This window comes from Pseudophryne corroboree, chromosome 7 (assembly GCF_028390025.1).
Source record: "Pseudophryne corroboree isolate aPseCor3 chromosome 7, aPseCor3.hap2, whole genome shotgun sequence".
Classification (NCBI taxonomy): domain Eukaryota; kingdom Metazoa; phylum Chordata; class Amphibia; order Anura; family Myobatrachidae; genus Pseudophryne; species Pseudophryne corroboree.
The window spans coordinates 29,829,443-29,835,485 of NC_086450.1; positions in this window are offsets into that span (position 1 = coordinate 29,829,443).

Below are 6,043 nucleotides of genomic sequence, written 5' to 3' on the forward strand. Positions count from 1 at the left end.
GTAAGGGGCATTACTATGGGGACGTAATATGGTGTTGGGTGCATTACTGTGGGGGCTTAATACGGTATGGTAAGGGGCACCACTTCGTGGGGCATAAAAAGGTGCTGCTCAGAGTATATGTACAGGAATTTATATATATATATATATATATATATATATATATTATTTTTTTTCTTTCATTTATTTAAAAAAAAAAATCAGATTTTTCTTTAATTTTTTATTTTGAAGGAGGGGGGGGGGGGGGGGGGGGGGCTGCCTATTTTGTCAGTCCCGGGCCCCACAATTCCTGATGGCAAACCTGCATACAAACATGAATTAGGCCCAATATTTCCAGCACTGAACGGGACGGGGCAGAATCTATGGGGTCATTTTCAAGCCGCCGTTTCTCAGCGTGGTTAAGCAGGACAGTACAATTTAAAGTACCTGGGGTACTCATACACGATGTGTTGTTAAAAAAGCCCAAACAATGCCTGTTTTTATTTAGGAAAATGCGTATGGCGGGAATACGTAAGGAGATTTTAGTAAATTTGTATTCGGCCATCTTAGAGAGTGTCCTTACATACGGCATTATGATATGGTTTGGTAACTGTACTGCCGTAGAACGTAAGTCCCTTCAGAGAGTGGTTAAACTGTGAGTAGAGTTATTGGAGTTAGTTTGCCCTGTATTCAGGATATATATGAAAAGAGGCTCCTCACTAAGGTGAGAAGTATCTTGGGAGATCTATCTCATCCTAATGTGGGGATGTTTTCTGTGCTGCCATCTAATAGGCGTTATCGTTCTATTCTTTGTCGGACTAACCGGTTAAGGGGTAGTTTTTTCCCAACAGCAATAAACATGTTAAACCAGACAAAATCGAGATAATTGAGAGTGTCTTGGTTTCAGAAGTGCTCTCTCTGCTCTTATGGTCTTTGTATATGCTTGCTTTTAGTTTCGTTGATTGTTCATGTTTTTTCTTGAACTATTGATGATAATAAAGTATTATATATATATATATATATATATATATATAAGTGGCGATACAATTAAACGCAAATTGTTTCATTTTGCTTAAAGAATGCCATCTGTTTATAGACGACTTCACGCCCGCATCTTCCTAAAACACGGGTGCTGAGAGGAGGCTTGCAGTGGTGAGATGATGAAGCCCGGAGATGACCGTTTTGAATTATGCTATGTGACCGTACCACCAGATGCGTAACTTGGCAAAAGTAGCTGTCCACATCATCATCATCATCACCCCACACTTGCATCAGCCCTTTCCCTGGAGATTCATCTGCTAAAGGGGTATGGGCCGTTGGGTCGACACAACTTAGGTCGACGGTCATTAGGTCGACCACTATTGGTCGACAGGGTCACTAGGTTGGTATGGTCATTATGTCGACATGTACTAGGTCGACGTGAGTTTTTAAAAGTTTTTTTGGTGTATGTTTTCTGCGTAAAGTGACGGGGAACCCCAATTAGTGCACCGTGTCCCCTCGGGCTTCGGGCAAGGTGCCTCGCTCTACTCCCGCTGCGCTCGGCACAGGTTACCGTTCCCAATTGTAGTCCACGTGGATCATAAAGTATGAAAAGGTAAAAAAAAAAAAAATTAAAAAAAAAAACTCACGTCAACCTTTTGACCTAGTGACCCTCTCGACCTAATGCATGTCGACCTATAGTGGTGTCGACCTGATGACCATATCCCTGCTATAGGTCAGTAGATCTCTACATGTAAGGGGAATTAGTCATTGTCACATCTTATATTCATGTATCAGAGCTACAAATTTAGGAAAGTGGTAATGTACGTGATGCCACTATCTCCTGCTTACCCCTCAGCTCTGATAGTAGTAGTATGGGGACCTACATTCATCATTATACATGTGACACTGGTGCTCAATCCCATGAGGAGGATCCCCCGCAGCCCGTTGGGTAAGAGTTCAGTCCATGCATGCACACTGGGTCCAGCTGATTCTCAGACCAGCTATCCCGCCACCGCAGCAGCAAGTTGGATACAATACTTCATTATCAGCCTCCTTGGTGTCCTCTCCTCCTGGACTTTGCCATTCCTCCTTAGCCTTTGTGGTCTCCTCTGTCTCATGGAGATGCATTTAATTTACTGGCTGTCGGGATCCCAGCGATCAGGATACCGACGCCAGAATCCCGACAGCCGACAATGCCGCCAGCCAGAATCCCTGTGCAACATGACTTTTCCCACTCGTGGGGTCCATGACACCCATAGAGGGAGAATAGATCCTGTGGTGAGTGCAGCGATCCACCGAGCCTGCAAGGGGTCTTAACGCTCGCCCCGCCGCCAGTCATCCATACGAAACCCGTCTTATGCACCTCATGCCTGTAATTTGTGTCTTCAGCCGATATGCTTCTGGTTCATGGGTCCACGTGGTGACTTTTGCATCCGATGTTGCACTAATGCTATCACTGATCCACAACGATGCTTGTAGGCTTCCCGGCGGGAGAAGAGAGGTGGCTGGATAGTCATCGCCTGATTTCAGGGTGGCTGAAAGGATGGTGGTGATCGCTCAGTGCGGAGATTTTTGCACTACCAGGAATCAGGAACTTACTTCCACCCAACATACTCTCCTCTGACCTTCCCTCCTCACCCTGGGTGACTTCAATATCCCCAGTGACAACCACTCAGACACAGCTATCTCCAAACTCCTCATCTGATGACTCCTCCGGAATTCTGCGCCAGCTGACCGCTGGACACCACCAGTGCAGGTACATAAAGCCGCTGCACCACCGGGATTGTTTTGTAGACATTCTAATCATATCGACACTTCATAAGTGTCAACATGCTACATGTCGATATGAATGTCAACAAACCAAACCCCTTTTCCTATCCCTGCCCCGGCCTTCCCAATCCAGGCCATCACCCTGTACAACTGTTCTCTTGGCTCTGTCCGTTTGGTCAACAGCCAGCACTCTAGACCCCAATACTGCCGCTTCATACTGACAAGGCTCCTGAAAACACAATGCCTGGGCATGGCCTGCCCCGATATTCAGCAGGTGAGGCAGTGTCTGTAAGTGCTGCACCTACTCACATCTCTCAGACTCACCAATCATAGGCAGATTCTTCCTGGGAATCCACAAGGCTCAATTTATAATATGCAGAAATCTCTGCCTGAGATGTTGTCATTTTATCACAACGACCCTGATCTAATAAGAGGCATTAAGTATAATGGCGCAGTGCCTCACTTTGCTGCAGTCAGAATATTAGGGTATAACGGGATCCGGTCTGAAGATCGACAGTGCCTAGGTCGACAATGTTTAGATCGACCACTATAGGTCGACAGTCACTAGGTCGACATGGATGGAAGGTCGACATGGTTTCTAGGTCGACATGTGCTAGGTCGACAGGTCTAAAGGTCGACATGAGTTTTTCAAATTTTTCAAAAAATTTTTGGGATTTTTTCATACTTAACGATCCACGTGGACTACGATTGGAAAGGTAAAGTGTGCCGAGTGGTAGCGGAGCGAAGGCACCATGCCCGAAGCATGGCGAGCGAACGCGGTGCACTAATTTGGGATCCCGGTCACTTTACGAAGAAAACGACACAAAAAAAAAAATCCTCATGTCGACCTTTAGACCTGTTGACCTAGCACATGTCGACCTAGAAACCCTGTCGACCTTCTATCCATGTCGACCTAGTGACTGTCAACCTATAGTGGTCGACCTAAACATTGTCGACCTAGATACTGTCGATAAAACGAACCACACCCGGTATAACACGTATGCAGTCATTTCAGCCCTCCGAGGTCACCATGGAAATGTACAGGTCTGTTTATTAGCAGATTAATAAATTCTGGGATGTGTTGCTTCCTCTGTGTGTAATATGCACAGTATACATACAGGACCTTGTGCTGTACCATAGCACCACCTGCTGGACATTATGCACATGTCTAGCTCACCCCTTCAAATCTTTGGGGCTGATGCATCAAGCAATACTTATGTTACATGACCCTTCAGAAATGGCTGTGGGAATGACTTGATGTAATTAGTAGCATTAAGTAAATAAATCAAATGCTGAAAAGAAAAAAAGTAGATTTTTAAAATAATGTTTAAGCTCTTTTAGTGACAGTTTTTAAAAAAAAGTCCTGATAAATTCATGGTGCATCCACGTCCATCAACACAATTGATGGGATCCCAGCAGAAGCACCAATCACCCTAGACGAAGTGCCGCAGTGCATGAAACACGTTGGACAACAGAAGCCCCGCCGTCACGTCACCCGGAAGTGACGTTCCAAAACACTCCCCGAACTTCCGGCTGGAAGGGGGAGACGCCGGCAGAGGAGGAAAACCCGCTACCGCAACCAGAGGACCAAAGGTAGGATAGGGAAAGTTAGAATACCCGCCTAGGGCCCTCACAATTGTGTTGATGGACGTGGATGCTCTCTGAATTTATCAGGACTTATTTTAAAAACTGTCACTAAAAGAGCTTAAAATAGGATTTTGGTACCTACTGGTAAATCCTTTTCTCGTAGTCCGTAGAGGATGCTGGGGTCCACATTAGTATCATGGGGTATAGACTGGTCCACCAGGAGCCATTGGCACTTTAAGAGTTTGAGAGTGTGGGCTGGCTCCTCCCTCTATGCCCCTCCTAACAGACTCAGTCTAGAAACTGTGCCAGAGGGGACGACATACTTCGGGAGAAGGATTATGCACAGATAGTGGTGAGATTCATACCAGCTCACAAATACAAGGCACGTCAAGCCAACTGGCTTGAACTACTCAGCAACAGCTGAAACATTACTTACCAAGTAACAATGCAGTACTCAACTAAAACGAAGTTGTACTGAACCAAATAACATTTGCAGGAAAACGAAGCGCTGGGCGGGCGCCCAGCATCCTCTACGGACTATGAGAAAAGGATTTACCAGTAGGTACCAAAATCCTATTTTCTCTTACGTCCTAGAGGATGCTGGGGTCCACATTAGTGCCATGGGGATGTACCAAAGCTCCCAGAACGGGAGAGCACAGAGGCTCCTGCAGAATTGATTGACTGAACTTCAGATCATCAGAGGCCAAAGTATCGAACTTGTAAAACTTTGCAAACGTGTTCGACCCAGACCAAGTTGCAGCTCGGTAAAGTTGCACTTCCGAGACACCCCGGGCAGCCGCCCAGGAAGACCCCACCTTTCGAGTAGAGTGGGCCATAACATATTTTGGACACGGCAGTCCTGCCGTAGAATAAGCATGCTGGATAGTGAACCTGATCCAGCGATAGATCATCTGCTTAGAATCAGGACACCCAATCTTCTTGGGATCATATAGGACAGAGAGTCCGACTTTCTGTGACGAGAAGTTCTCTTTACATATATCTTCAGAGCCCTTACAACATCCAAGGACTTTGATGTAATTGAGGAGTCAGTAGCCACTGGCACCACAATAGGTTGGTTGATATGAAATGCCGACAACCTTCGGAAGAAACTGCTGACGTGTCTGAAGCTCAGCTCTATCTTCGTGGAAGGATAAAGCCCCCAGCTCGGACACACGTCTAGCAGAAGCTAAGGCCAACAACGTGACCACCTTCCATGTAAGAAATTTGACCTCAACGTCCTGTAGAGGTTCAAACCAATCCGACTGGAGGAACTGCAACACCATGTTAAGGTCCCAAGGCGCCGTAGGCGGTACAAAGGAAGGTTGGATATGCAGAACTCCCTTCAAAAAAGTCTGAACCTCAGGGAGGGCAGCCAATTGTTTCTGAAAGAAAATGGATAGGGCTGAAATCTGGACCTTCACAGATCCCAACCTCAGGCCCATATCCACTCCTGCTTGCAGGAAGAGGAGGAAACGTCCCTGTTGAAACTCCACCGTAGGAAACTTCTTGGACTCACACCAAGAGACATATTTCTTCTAAATGCGATGGTAATGTTTAGACGTACCCCTTTCCTAGCCTGTATGAGGGTAGGAATAACCTTCTTCAGAATGCCCTTCCGAGCAAGAATCAAGCGCTCAACTTCCATGCCGTCAAACCTAGCCTCAGTAAGTCTTGATAGGTGAACGGCCCCTGCTGCAGCAGGTCCTCCCGAAGAGGAAGAGGCCTCAGC